This window comes from Loxodonta africana, chromosome 13 (genome assembly GCF_030014295.1).
Source record: "Loxodonta africana isolate mLoxAfr1 chromosome 13, mLoxAfr1.hap2, whole genome shotgun sequence".
NCBI classification, from domain to species: Eukaryota; Metazoa; Chordata; class Mammalia; order Proboscidea; family Elephantidae; genus Loxodonta; species Loxodonta africana.
In genome coordinates, this window is record NC_087354.1 from 3,423,106 (window position 1) to 3,439,294 (window position 16,189).

General features: G+C 40.5%; 1 protein-coding gene across 3 annotated transcripts in view; it reads right to left on the reverse strand.

Annotated features, from left to right (window-relative positions):
* Positions 1–16,189, reverse strand: part of ATP10A (ATPase phospholipid transporting 10A (putative)) — a 232,974-nt gene that overhangs the window by 65,921 nt on the left and 150,864 nt on the right. The gene's annotated exons all lie outside the window — the stretch shown is intronic.

Here is a 16,189-nt window from a genome sequence, read left to right on the forward strand (position 1 = left end):
GGAAAGCAATATCATTTGTAATAGACCCTAAAAAAAAAAAAACGAAAAACCTTAGGAATCAATTTAACCATGGATGTAAAAGACCCATACAAAGAAAACCACAAAACACTACTGCAAGAGAACAAAAGACAACTACATAAATAGAAAAACACAGCATGCTCATGGATAGGTAGATTCAACATTGTGCGAATGTCAATCCTACCCAAAGTGATCTACAAATATAATGCAGTCTTTATCCAAACACCAACAGCATTCTTTAATGCGATGCAAAAACTAATCATTAGATTTATATGGAAAGGAAAGAGGCCCTGGATAAGTGAAGCCTTATTGAAGAAGAACAAAGAAGGAGGCCTCACACCACCTGACCTCTACGGTAGTCAAAGCAGCCTGTTACTGGTACAACAGACCCACTGACCAACGGAACAGTATCAAGAACCCAGACAAAAATCCATGCACCTGCAGTCTTTGACAAAAGCCCAAAGTTCATTAAATGGAGAAAAGACAGTTTTTAACAAACGGTGCTGGCAAAACTAGATGTCCACCTGTTAAAAAAAAAAAATGCAACAGGGCCCATATGACACACCATACACAGAAACTAATTCAAAATGGGTCAAAGACCTAAACATAAAACCCAAAACAATCAGGATTGTAGAAGAAAAAATAGGGTCAACACTAGGCGCCCTAATATATGCAGAAATAGGACATAAACCATAGCTAACAATACAAAAACACTAGGAGATAAACTAGATAACTGGGATCTTCTAAAAATTAGACACTTATGCTCATCAAAAGACTTCACCATAGGAGTTAAAAGAGAACCTACAGACTGGGGGAAAAAAAATTGGCTATGACATTTGACAAAGTTCTAATCTATATAAGAAAATCCAATACCTCTACAACAAAATGACAATCCATTTAAAAAATAGGCAAAGGATATGAACAGACACTTCACCACAGAAGACATTCAGGTGGCTAACAGACAGTCGAGGAAATGCTAGCAATCACTAGTCATTAGGGAAATATAAAACAAAACAACAATGAGATACCACCTCACTCCGACATTGTTGGTACTAATCAAAAACCAGAAAATAACAAATGTTGAAGAGGTTGTGGGGAAACTGGAACTCTTATGCACTGTTGGTGGGAATGTAAAATGGTACAACCAATTTGGAAAACAATACGGTGCTTCCTTAAAAAGCTAGAAATAGAAATACCATACAATCCAGCAATCCTACTCCTAAGAATACAGCCTACAGAAATAAGAACTGCCACAAAAACAGACATATGTACACCCATGTTCACTGCAGCATTAATTATTCACAATAGCAAAAAAGATGGAAACAGCCTAAGTGCCCATCAACAGATGAACGGATTAACAAACTATGGTACATACACGCAATGCAATACTATGCAACGATAAAGAACGATGATGAACCTACAAAACATCTCACAATATGGATGAATCTGGACAGCATTATGCTGAGTGAAAGAAGTCAACCACAAAAGGACAAATACTGTATGAGACCACTACTATAAAACTCAAGAAAAGGTTTATACACAGAAAGAAATGCTCTTTGATAGTTACGAGTGAGGGGAAGGTGGGGAGGGAAAACACTAACCAGATAGTAAATAAGTGGTAATTTTGATGATGCGTACGACAGTTCGTAATACTGGGGAAGTCAGCGCAACTTGACCAAGGCAAAGTCACAGAAGCTTCACAGACAGATCCAAACCTACTGGGCTGAGGGCGGAAGACTATGGTCTCCAAACATCTAGCTCAATTGGCATAACATAGTTTATAAGGAATCGACTCAGCGACACTGGTTTAGTTTATAAGGAATATGTTCTACATTCTACTTTGGTGAATAGTGTATGGGGTTCTTAAAAGCCTGTGAGCAGCCATTGAGGATACTCCACTCGTCTCACCCCTTTGGGAGCAAGGAAGAATGAAGAAAACTAAAGATACAAGGGAAAGATTAGTCCAAAGGACTAATGGACCACAACTACCACAGACTCCAGCAGACTGAAAAAAAAAAAAAATGAGCCCAGAACAATTAGATGGTGTCTGGCTACCACCACTGCCTGCTCTGACAGGGATCACAGCAGAAGGTCTCAGATAGAGTGGGAGAAAATATAGGACAGTTCTACTCTGTCCTATAGGGTTGTTATGAGTTGGAATCAACCAGATGGCAACAGGCTTTTTTTTTTTTTTTAAATATAACATACATAAGGAATGTGCTTTTTGTTTCAATCATGTATACAAGACCAAATGGGCCCATTGGCTCAAAAGCAAAAATGAAAAGGCAGGAACGAACAGGAAAGCTGGATGACTGGAAATAGGGAACCCAGGGTGGAGAAGAGGAGAGTGTTGACACATCACAGGGTTGGCAACCAATGTCACAAAACAATTTGTGTATTAATTGTTTAATGAGAAACTAATTTGCACTGTAAACTTTCACAATAAAAAAAAACCTTAAGCACAGTAAAAAAAGACACAATTCACACATACCATAAAATTCATCCATTTAAACTGTACAATTCAGTGGTTTTTAGTATACTCAAAGAGTTGTGCAATCATTACCACAAACTAATTTTAGAGCAATTTCATCACCTCAAAGAGAAACCCAGCGGCCATTAGCAGTCTCTACTCATCCCCCTCTCTACTCTCTACCGCATGCTAACTACTAATCTGCTTTCTGTCTCTATAGAAATTCCTTTTCTGTGTATGTCACAGACCTGGAATCACACACTACATCCAATACTTCACTCTTGCAGGGATGATTTAATTTCTATCTGGCTTCATTCTTTCATTTGTTTCTCACGTCAGCTGTTGAGGTTGATTGTGTGGGCCTTGTTATCTCCCAAAGTAAGAAGCCATGACTCAGAAAAGCAAGACATCTTTCTTAAGACCACCTGCCTGGGGCGGGAGTGCCTGAGTTCATACTCAGGCCTTCTTGTGACAAAGCCAAGCTCAGTTCTTAAAGTGCAAATGGTTCCAGTCTCAAATTTGGATCAGCTTGTCCAAGTAACAGCACGACTTGCAGGCATGTGCAAAAGCAGTATAGAGGGTAGGCTCCTCACTGCATCAGTGAGGCTTCCCTGCAGCAGCTGCCTTGTCAAGGGTCACAAGAGGCCAGCCTGGGCTAGCAAAGGGAACAAACAATCCAACAAATCAGTCCATCAGCTCCATGGCTCATCAGCTTCTTGAGTCTGGACCACACAGTCGCCTTTAGCTCCCACCATCCATGTCCACCTCCACAGAACATCACGACCAAAATGAAGGCTGCAGCCTCCTCCTCCGCCCATTCCAAGTCTATGAACTGGTCCTGCATCCCTCATCATGAGATTTGCCTTCTCCCTTTCCCTTCCTCCTCTGCACACTCAGTGGTGCCCTTCAACGTGACTGTTGGGGGCTGCAGGCCAATCTAGAACATCCTACCTCTGGAGATCCTGCCTGCATTGCTCTCAGCTGAGAGAGGGTCTGTCCTTACCTTGATGACCCTGTGGCTAATCCAAAATGCTCCTGCCTGGGAAAGACAGAGTATGCAAAAGCCTGAATGTATAGGACGCTGCTTGATCAAGAGTCTCTGTGCTGCAAAGAGGCCATCAGCAAGCCCTGGCCCCTGGGGAAAACCCTTAGGGAAGGATGATTTCTTGCCAAAAGTAAGAAGCAAGCATGGCAAGATTAGAACGTAGAGTGGGGCAGGGTTTACTCAGGGAGAAGAAACCTCTCTCCCAGCCTTTCTTTCTGGGCAACTTAGCAGCTGAGGACATGCCTACCTGCTGGGGATGCTTGTTACCAGCATTCATCTTGAGAAGCCTTCCATCAGGCCAGGCTCAGGGTGGACAGATGGTCTTGACTCAAGAGGCAGTTCCCAGGTGCCCAGGGGTAGACAAATGCTGACGGTTGCGTGCAGGAGGAGACAGAAGCTCTGCATAGGTTGGGGACGGCCTCAGGTCATACAGACACCACTTCTCATTTATCACCAGCTCCCCATGCATGATTGGTCCCCACGCTCTCCTATCTCCCTCCCTCTGAGCCCACCTGCCAGGCTTTCATCCTAACGTCTATCTTTGGAACAAGAACTCTCCTCTTTTCTTGAGGCCTTCATCTCTGGCCGGGGTGCTCCTCCTGGAGCCCCATTTCTAAAAAGAGCAGTTCTCATCACTACAATTCCTCTGGATCCCTCCGCCCCAGCCTATCCTAATTATCTTCTTGGTGAGTATTTTCTAAGGCTCCTAATTGGTGGAACTACCAGATTTCTTCATCTTCACTCTTCCTTTCTTCTCCTACCCTCAGTCCCAACTTCGAACATGGTCTCACATCTCCCCACTGAATTTAAGATTACATTTATTTTTTGCAACCGAGTAGCTGCCCTAATGCCTTTTTGTGGGAAGCCTCAACCCATACCTCCCCCCACCGCAGTACCTCCCAATGTGAACCTTAAAGACAAACATGCCCAACAGCCTTCTCAACTGGATCTCCCTTCCCTGGGACCCTTCCAGGTCTCACCTACACCTCTTTCCTGAACCTTCTCACTCACTCTGGTTTATTTGATTGTATGTAATAGTAACATCAACAGCAGAAGCAACAACAATAGTAGTGACCAGTATTTAATAAACGGCTACCATTCTAAATGCTTTCTGTGTATTACATCAGTTAACTGTTAGAATAATATGACAGGAGTCCAATTATACAGATGAGTCAAGATAAGTGGTTTGCCCAAGGTTATCTAGGTGGGAAGAGCTGCCTCCAGAGTCTGCCTGCCTCAGTGCTTCGCTAGACTTGTTTAATACCCCTACTATCAAGGTGGCTCCTTGAGGGCAGAACAAGACCCTACTGACTTATGACCGAGCCCTTCAGTGTCAGAATAATTACAGAGGAAGCAAGGAGTGTCCGAGAAGAGGGGTAGAGATCCTCAGCCAGCACAACTGTCAGAGTACATGAACGCTGAATCTTTTGGGGACGTTCTGGGGGACCCCATCCAAAAAAAAACCAAACCCAGAGAGCGGGGGCCAAGATGGCGGACTAGGTGGACGCTACCGCGGATCCCTCTTGCAACAAAGACTCGGAAAAACAAGGGAATCGATCACATACATAACAATCTACGAACTCTGAACAACAAGCACAGACTTAGAGACGGAAAACGAACAAATACGGGCAGACAGCGACTGTTTTCAGAACTAGGAGCCAGCGCACCAGCTGACTACTTGGAAAATCTAGTTTCCCAGTGATGGCTCGGAGACAGCAGTCCATATCAAACCACATAAAGAAACAGACCATGACAGCTTCTCCAACCCCCCAAACAAAAGAATCAAAATCTTTCCCAAATGAAGATACAGTCCTGGAATTATCAGATACAGAATATAAAAAACTAATTTACAGAATGCTTAAAGATATCACAAATGAAATTAGGATAAATGCAGAAAAAGCCAAGGAACACACTGATAAAACTGTTGAAGAACTCAAAAAGATTATTCAAGAACATAGTGGAAAAATTAACAAGTTGCAAGAATCCATAGAGAGACAGCATGTAGAAATCCAAAAGATTAACAATAAAATTACAGAATTTGACAACGCAATAGAAAGTCAGAGGAGCAGACTCAAGCAATTAGAATGTAGACTGGGACTTCTGGAGGACCAGGGAAACAACACCAACATAGCTGAAAAAAAATCAGATAAAAGAATTAAAAAAAATGAAGAAACCCTAAGAATCATGTGGGACTCTATCAAAAAGGATAACTTGCGAGTAATTGGAGTCCCAAAACAGGGAGGGGGGACAGAAAACACAGAGAAAATAGTTGAAGAACTCCTGACACAAAACTTCCCTGACATCATGAAAGAAGAAAGGATATCTATCCAAGATGCTCATCGAACCCCATTTAAGATTGATCCAAAAAGAAAAACACCAAGACATATCATCATCAAACTTGCCAAAACCAAAGACAAACAGAAAATTTTAAAAGCAGCCAGGGAGAAAAGAAAGGTTTCCTTCAAGGGAGAATCAATAAGAATAAGTTCAGACTACTCAGCAGAAACCATGCAGGCAAGAAGGGAATGGGACGACATATACAGAGCACTAAACAAGAAAAACTGCCAACCAAGGATCATATATCCAGCAAAACTCTCTCTGAAATATGAAGGAGAAATTAAGATATTTACAGATAAACACAAGTTTAGAGAATTTGCAAAAACTAAACCAAGACTGCAAGAAATGCTAAAGGAGATTGTTTGGCCGGATGACCAATAATATCAGGTACCAGCACAATACAAGGTCACAAAACAGAACGTCCTGATATCAACGCAACTCAAACAGGGAAAGCACAAAAACAAACAAATTAAGACTAATTCTAAAAAATAAATAAATAAACAAAATAATACACACAACAGGAAATCATGGAAATCAATAGATAAACGATCAAAATAATCAAAAAGAGGGACTAAATATAGGAGGCATTGAACTGCCAGATGGAGAGTGACACAAGGCGAAATAGAAGGATACAAGTTAGGTTTTTACTTAGAAAAATAGGGGTAAATAAAAAGGTAACCACAAAAAGGAATATCAATCCCATAACTCAAGAAAAAAGCCAAGAAAAACGTAACGACTCAATAAACACAAAGTTAAACATTATGAAAATGAGGATCTCACCAGCTACTAAGAAAAACGTCTCAGCACAAAAAAGCATGTGGAAAAATGAAATGGCCAACAATACACATGAAAAGGCATCAAAATGACAGCACTAAAAACTTACTTATCTATAATTACGCTGAATGTAAATGGACTAAATGCACCAATAAAGAGACAGAGAGTCACGGACTGGATAAAAACACACGATCCATCTATATGCTGCCTACAAGAGACACACCTTAGACTTAGAGACACAAACAAACTAAAACTCAAAGGATGGAAAAAAATATATCAAGCAAACAATAAGCAAAAAAGAAGAGGAGTAGCAATATTAATTTCTGACAAAATAGACTTTAGACTTAAATCCGCCACAAAGGATAAAGAAGGACACTATATAATGATAAAAGGGACAATTGATCAGGAAGACATAACCATATTAAATATTTACGCACCTAATGACAGGGCTGCAAGATACATAAATCGAATTTTAACAGAATTGAAAAGTGAGATAGACACCTCCACATATATAGTAGGAGACTTCAACACACCACTTTCGGAGAAGGACAGGACACATCCAGTAAGAAGCTCAATAGAGACACGGGAGACCTACTTACAACAATCAACCAACTTGACCTCATTGACTTATACAGAACTCTCCACCCAACTGCTGCAAAATATACTTTTTTTTCTAGCGCACATGGAACATTCTCTAGAATAGACCACATATTAGGGCATAAAACAAATCTTTCCAGAATCCAAAACATCGAAATATTACAAAGCATCTTCTCAGACCACAAGGCAATGAAGCTAGAAATCAATAACAGAAAAACTAGGGAAAAGAAATCAAATACTTGGAAAATGAACAATACCCTCCTGAAAAAAGACTGGGTTATAGAAGACATCAAGGAGGGAATAAGGAAATTCTTAGAAAGCAACGAGAATGAAAATACTTCCTATCAAAACCTCTGGGACACAGCAAAAGCAGTGCTCAGAGGCCAATTTATATCGATAAATGCACACATACAAAAAGAAGAAAGAGACAAAATCAGAGAACTGTCCCGACAACTTGAGCAAATAGAAAGTGAGCAACAAAAGAATCCATCAGGCACCCGAAGAAAACAAATAATAAAAATTAGAGCTGAACTAAATGAATTAGAGAACAGAAAAACAATTGAAAGAATTAACAAAGCCAAAAGCTGGTTCTTTGAAAAAATTAACAAAATTGATAAACCATTGGCTAGACTGACTAAAGAAAAACAGGAAAGGAAACAAATAACCCGAATAAGAAACGAGAAGGACCACATCACAACAGAACCAAATGAAATCAAAAGAATCATATCAGATTACTACATAAAATTGTACTCTAACAAATTTGAAAACCTAGAAGAAATGGATAAATTCTTGGAACAATACTACTTACCTAAACTAACACATTCAGAAGTAGAACAACTAAATAGACCCATAACAAAAAAAGAGATTGAAACGGTAATCAAAAAACTCCCAACAAAAAAAAGTCCTGGCCCAGATGGCTTCACTGCAGAGTTCTACCAAACCTTCAGGGAAGACTTAACACCATTACTATTGAAGGTATTTCAAAGTATAGAAAAAGACGGAATACTACCCAACTCATTCTATGAAGCTACCATCTCCCTGATACCAAAACCAGGTAAAGACATTACAAAAAAAGAAAATTTTAGACCTATATCCCTCATGAACATAGATGCAAAAATCCTTAATAAAATTCTAGCCAATAGAATCCAACAACACATCAAAAAAATAATTCACCCTGATCAAGTGGGATTTATACCAGGTATGCAAGGCTGGTTTAATATCAGAAAAACCATTAATGTAATCCATCACATAAATAAAACAAAAGACAAAAACCACATGATCTTATCAATTGATGCAGAAAAGGCATTTGACAAAGTCCAACACCCATTTATGATAAAAACTCTCACCAAAATAGGAATTGAAGGAAAATTCCTCAACATAATAAAGGGCATATATGCAAAGCCGACGGCCAATATCACTCTAAATGGAGAGAACCTGAAAGCATTTCCCTTGAGAACGGGAACCAGACAAGGATGCCCTTTATCACCACTCTTATTCAACATCGTACTTGAAGTCCTAGCCAGAGCAATTAGGCTAGACAAAGAAGTAAAGAGTATCCGGATTGGTAAGGAGGAAGTAAAGCTATCACTATTTGCAGATGACATGATCGTATACATGGAAAACCCTAAGAAATCCTCCAGAAAACTACTGAAACTAATAGAAGAGTTTGGAAGAGTCTCAGGATATAAAATAAACATACAAAAATCACTTGGATTCCTCTACATCAACAAAAAGAACACCGAAGAGGAAATAACCAAATCAATACCATTCACAGTAGCCCCCAAGAAGATAAAATACTTAGGAATAAATCTTACCAAGGATGTAAAAGACCTATACAAAGAAAACTATAAAACTCTGCTACAAGAAATTCAAAAGGACACACTTAAATGGAAAAACATACCCTGCTCATGGATAGGAAGACTTAACATAGTAAAAATGTCTATTCTACCAAAAGCCATTTATACATACAACGCACTTCCAATCCAAATACCAATGTCATACTTTAAGGGAATAGAGAAACAAATCACTAATTTCATATGGAAAGGAAAGAACCCCCGGATAAGCAAAACATTACTGAAAAAGAAGAAGAAAGTGGGAGGCCTCACCCTACCTGATTTCAGAACCTATTATATAGCTACAGTAGTCAAAACAGCCTGGTACTGGTACAACAACAGGCACATAGACCAATGGAACAGAATTGAGAATCCAGATATAAATCCATCCATTTATGAGCAGCTGATATTTGACAAAGGACCAGTGTCAGTCAATTGGGGAAATAATAGTCTTTTTAACAAATGGTGCTGGCATACCTGGATATCCATTTGCAAAAGAATGAAACAGGACCCATACCTCACACCATGCACAAAAACTAACTCCAAGTGGATCAAAGACCTAAACATAAAGACTAAAACGATAAAAATCATGGAAGAAAAAATAGGATCTACCCTAGGAGCCCTAATACAGGGCATAAACAGAATACAAAACATTGCCAAAAATGATGAACAGAAACCAGATAACTGGGAGCTCCTAAAAATCAAACACCTATGCTCATCTAAAGACTTCACCAAAAGAGTAAAAAGACCACCTACAGACTGGGAAAGAATATTCAGCTATGACATCTCAGACCAGCGCCTGATCTCTAAAATCTACATGATTCTGTCAAAACTCAACCACAAAAAGACAAACAACCCAATCAAGAAGTGGGCAAAGGATATGAACACAAATTTCACTAAGGAAGATATTCAGGCAACCAACAGATACATGAGAAAATGCTCTCGATCATTAGTCATTAGAGAAATGCAAATTAAAACTACGATGAGATTCCATCTGACACCAACTAGACTGGCATTAATTCAAAAAACACAAAATAATAAATGTTGGAGAGGCTGAGGAGAGACTGGAACTCTCATACACTGCTGGTGGGGTTGTAAAATGGTACAACCACTTTGGAAATCCATCTGGCGTTATCTTAAACAGTTAGAAATAGAACTACCATACAACCCAGAAATCCCACTCCTCGGAATATACCCTAAAAATACAAGACCCTTCACACAAACAGATATATGCACACCCATGTTTATTGCAGCTCTGTTTACAATAGCAAAAAGCTGGAAGCAAACAAGATGTCCGTCAACGGACGAATGGCTAAATAAATTGTGGTATATTCACACAATGGAATACTACGCATCGATAAAGAACAGTGACGAATCTCTGAAACACTTCATAACATGGAGGAATCTGGAAGGCCTTATGCTGAGCGAAATGAGTCAGTTGCAAAAGGACAAATATTGTATAAGACCACTATTATAAGATCTTGAGAAATAGAAAAAACGGAAAAGAACACATACTTTTGTGGTTAGAAAGGGGGGAGGGAGGGAGGGAGGGAGGGAGAGGGCTTTTTATTGATCAATCTGTAGATGGGAACTGCTTTGGGTGAAGGGAAAGACAACACTCAAAACATGGAAGGTCAGCCTAATTGGACAGGATTAAAAGTAAAGAGGTTTCCGAGATAAAATGAAAGCTTCAAAGGATAGCGAAGCAGGGGCTGGGGTCTGGGGAACTTGGTTTGAGAGGACTTCTAAATCAATGGGCAAAACAATTCTATTATGAAAACACTCTGCATCCCACTTTGAATTGTGGCACCTGGGGTCCTAAATGCCAACAAGCAGCCATCTAAAATACATTAATTGGTCTCAACCCACCGGGAGCAAAGGCAAAGGAAGAACACCAAGGTCACACGACAACTAAGAACCCAAGAGACAGAAAGGGCCACTTGAACCAGAGACCTACAATATCCTGAGACCAGAAGAACTAGTTGGTGCCTGGCCACAATCGATGTCTGCCCTGTCAGGGAACACAACAGACAACTCCTGAGGGAGCAGGAGACCAATGGGATGCAGACCCCAAATTCTCATTAAAAGATCACACCTAATGGTATGATTGCGACTAGAGGAATCCCAGAGACAATGCTCCCCAGAACTTCTGATGGCACAGGACAGGAACCATCCCCGAAGACAAATCATCAGGCATGAAAAGGACTGGTCAGTGGGGGGGAGAGAGATACTGATGAAGAGTGAGCTAATTAAATCAGGTGGACACAGGAGAGTGTGTTGGCAACTCTTGACTGGAGGGGGGATGGGAAGATAGAGAGAGAGGGAAGAAGGTAAAATTGGCACGAAACGAGAGACTGTAAGGGCTGACTCAATAGGGGGAGAGCAAGTGGGAGAAGGGAGTAAGATGTATGTAAATCTACATGTGACAGACAGATTGGAATGGTAAATGTTCACTTGAAGCTTAATAAAAATTAAAAAAAAAAAAAAAAAGCCAGACCAAAAAAAAAAAAAGCTAGAAATAGAACTACCATACAATCCTGCAATCCCACTCCTTGGAATATATTCTAGAGAAATAAGAGCCTTTACACGAACAGATATATGCACACCCATGTTCACTGCAGCACTGTTTACAATAGCAAAAACATGGAAGCAACCAAGGTGCACATCAACGGAGGAATGGATAAATAAATTATGGTATATTCACACAATGGAATACTACGCATCGATAAAGAACAGTGACGAATCTGTGAAACATTTCATAACATGGAGGAACCCGGAAGGCATTATGCTGAGTGAAATTAGTCAGTTGCAAAAGGACAAATACTGTATAAGACCACTATTATAAGAACTTGAGAAATAGTTTAAACTGAGAAGAAAACATTCTTTCGTGGTTACGAGAGGTGGGGGGAGCGGGAGGGGACACTCACTAATTAGATAGTAGGTGAAGGGAAAGACAGCACACAATACAGGGGAGGTCAGCGCAACTGGACTAAACCAAAAGCAAAGATGTTTCCTGAATAAACTGAATGCTTCGAAGGCCAGTGTAGCAGGGGCAGGGGTTTGGGGACCATGGTTTCAGGGGACATCTAAGTCAATTGGCATAATAAAATCTATTAAGAAAACATTCTGCATCCCACTTTGAAGAGTGGTGTCTGGGGTCTTAAACGCTAGCAAGCAGCCATTTAAGATGTATCAATTGGTCCCAACCCACCTGGATCAAAGAAGAATGAAGAACACCAAGGACACAAGGTGATTACCAGCCCAAGAGACAGAAAGGGCCACATGAACCAGTAACTACATCATCCTGAGGCCAGAAGAACTAGATGGTGGCAGGCAACAACCAATGACTGCCCTGGCAGCGAACACAACAGAGAACCCCTGAGGGAGCAGGAGAGCAGTGGGATGCAGACCCCAAATTCTCTTAAGACCAGACTTAATGGTCTGACTGAGACTAGAAGGACCACAGTGTTCATGGCCCCCAGACCTTCTGTTGGCCCAGGACAAGAACCATTCCCGAAGCCAACTCTTCAGACATGGATTGGACTGGACAATGGGTTGGAGAAGGATGCTGGTGAGGAGTGAGCTTCTTGGATCAGGTGGACACTTGAGACTATGTTGGCATCTCCTGCCTGGAGGGGAGATGAGAGGGCGGAGAGAGTTAGAAGCTGAGGAAATGGACACGAAAAGAGAGAGTGGAGGGAGAGAGCGGGCTGTCTCCTTAGGGGGAGAGTAATTGGGAGTGTGTAGCCAGGTGTATATGGGTTTTTGTGTGAGAGACTGACTTGATTTGTAAACTCTCACTTGAAGCACAATAAAAATTATATAAAAAAAAAAAAAAACCAAACCCAGTGCTGTCGAGTCGATTCCAACTCATAGTGGCCCTACAGGACAGAGTAGAACTGCCCCATAGAGTTTCCAAGGAGCACCTGTTGGATTCGAACTGCTGACCCTTTGGTTAGCAGCCGTAGCACTTAACCACTATGCCACCAGGGTTTCCAGGGGAACTCCACAGGAGAAGGAAAAAGAAAGACCATGAGCTGGAAGTACAATCTTTGAAAATAAAGGCATCTCTCCTTTTTCTTTAAAAAACTTTTTTAAAATAATATTTTATTGTGTTTTTGGTGAAAGTTTATACAGCAAATTAGGTTACCATTTAACAATTTCTATACACACTGTTCAATGACATTGGTTACATTTTTCACAATGTGTCAACATTCTCATTATTTCCATTCTGGTTGCTCTGCTTCCATTAATCTGGCTTCCCTGCCCCTCCCCACCCTTACCTTCTTATCTTTGCTTTAGGGTAAATTTTGACCATTTGGTCTCATTTAGATGATTTGTTAAAAGAGCTCACTGATTATATTATTTATTTTATGATCCAATCTGTTATTTAGCTGAAAGGTAACCTCCAGGAGTGGCTACAATTCCAAGTTTAAAGGGTATTTCAGAGCAACAGTCTCAGGGGTTCCTCTAGGCTCCACAAGTGTAGTAAGTCTGTTTTTTTTTAAGACCTTGAGTTTTGTTCTACAATTTTCTCCCATTCTATCTGGGATCATCTATTGTGTCCCTGGTCAGAACGATCTGTAGTGGTAACTAGGCACCGTTTAGTTTTTCTGGTCTCAGGATAAATGAGGACATGGTTTGTGTAGGCTATTAGTCCTGTAGAGTAGTTTCTTCTTTGAGTCTTTGGTCTACTTCTTTCTCTCTCTTTCTCCAGATGAGTAGAGACTGATAAGTTGTATATTAGATGGCCGTTCACAAGCTTTTAAGACACTACTCACCAAATAAGCATGTAGAATATAAATTTTATAAATCATATTATGCCAATTGACCAAGTTGTCCCACGAGACTATGGTCCTAAACCTTCAAACCCAGTAAAGCAATCCCACGAGGTGTTTGGTTATGTATAGGAAGTATCTGTAACTGTGTCCCTATGAGTTTTGTCATATACATATATTAAAAAAAAATTTATATATGTAGCCCACACAAACATGAATATATATATATACCTACAGATACACCTGGCACAGTGGCTAAGCATTTGGCTGCTAACCAAAAGGTCGGCAGTTCAAATCCACCAGCCACTCCTTGGAAACCCTATGAAGCAGTTCTACTCTGTCCTATTAGGTTGCTGTGAGTCAAATTCGACTTGATGGCAATGAGTTTTTTTCACAGATACAGCTATCCATGCACACACATATACTCACATATGCCTTCCTATATACATATATGCATACATATTTACCTGTGTAACCCCACACAAATTTTTTTGATTGTTATCGCTGTTGTTGCAAAATTTTATATGTTATAAAAGCATTTATCAAAAATGTCCCTTATACTTGTATATTTCTTAGTGTTATCATTTGTCTTGGTCACGTTGTGCAGACTTCACCTGCATTTGGTATTGCCTTTCCCATCACCTAAAATAACAAGTAAATACTATCTAGAAAGTGATTCCCCTTCCCTCTCCCTCCCATTCCTGGTAACCACCAATGAATGTTGATTTCTTGTCTTTTTCATAAAAGTGCGATCATACAATATTTCTCCTTTTGTGATTAACTTATTTCAGTCTGCACAATGTCCTCCAGACTGATCCATACTATGTTTCAAGAACTCATCATTACTCTTTATAGCTGTGTAGGATTGCTGTGAGTCGTAATCGACTCAATGGCAATGGGTTTCATTTTTTGGGGTTAGTATTCTATTGTATGTATGTACTACAATTTGTTTATCTGTTCATCCAATGATGGGCACTTAGGTTGTTTCCATAGTTTTGCTATTGTGAATAATGCTGCAGTGAACATAGGTGTGCATATGTCTACTCATGTCACTGATATTAGATCTCTATAGTCTATACCTAGGAGTGGGATTGCTGGATCATAAGGTGTTTCTACTCCTAGCTTTTTGAGGAAGGACCATACATTTTTTCCATAGTTGGTTGTACCATTTTTATAATCTTACCAGCAGTGGATCTCCTTTTTCTTTGGTAGAGTTGGCACCCTAAAATTACCCATAAGCAAGAATGCCCAGAGAAAGTTCTAGAGGTTGTCAAGCCTCCATTCACAGTAATTATTTAGGGTTATGGTGTCTTTGGAGACCCAGCATCTGTTCCTTCAAGTGGCCTGGACCAATGGACCCATTCCGGTACTGGGAATGGGGGCATCTAGATGTATTCCTGGGAACAAGCGGACAAGGAGCCTGTAGAGGGGAGAGACTCTAAAATTTACAGCATACCACTTATGTGTAGGTAGTTGAATATTCACCCCAAGCCTTAATAGATTATATTGTAACATTTTTTATGAGTTTGGACTTCCTTTAACTAGGTCCTTTAAGGGGTGATTTAACATTTTTCAACCTCTAATCCCCCGGCAAGAATAATGACAATTTTATTGGGCGATGGGACTTTCCCTCCGCTGCAGACAAATGTTGCCTTTTACCACGAACAGTTTTTCTTTCATTGATTCACACTCAGCTCTCCTGAAGGACTGCTGTGTGATGGGAACTACCTGGCGATGTAGGATATGTAAGGAAATCGGAAGATTCAAACCTACACTCCAAACTCTCAGAGTCGGACCCATTTTCTGAAGCCGAGAGCCATGGTACACCCCTGCATGTCTATGGCAGCTGCTCTGAGCCTGGGTCAGGAGGTAGGAGATCAGCGTCTGCTGTCAGCTTGCACAGCAGAGTGTGAAGACAGAGGAGAAGGCCCCATGTTTCCAGACAAGAGGACTGCATCTCGAGGATTCCAGACAGATGCACAAAAGTCTAGCAGCCAGTTGGGGGCAGGTCAACCCTGATGTCTTTCAGGCCCTCACTCACAGGCTACATTCTCCATGAAACCCTCCCCGACTGCCCTCAGGTACAAACGGACACTCCACCCCCACACCAGCAAGCCATTCCCTGTTCTCTCCCATTTTATTTTTTTCCATACCAACTGGGCACACACAGCACAAACATGTGCGTGTGAGCATGTACACACATACACGCACACACACATACTTCTTATTATGGAAATTTCCAAATATACACTGAAGTAGAGACAATAGTATAATTCCTTCCCATGTAACCATAGCCAAGCTTCAACAAGTACCAGCCTATGTCCAGTCTGGGTCATTT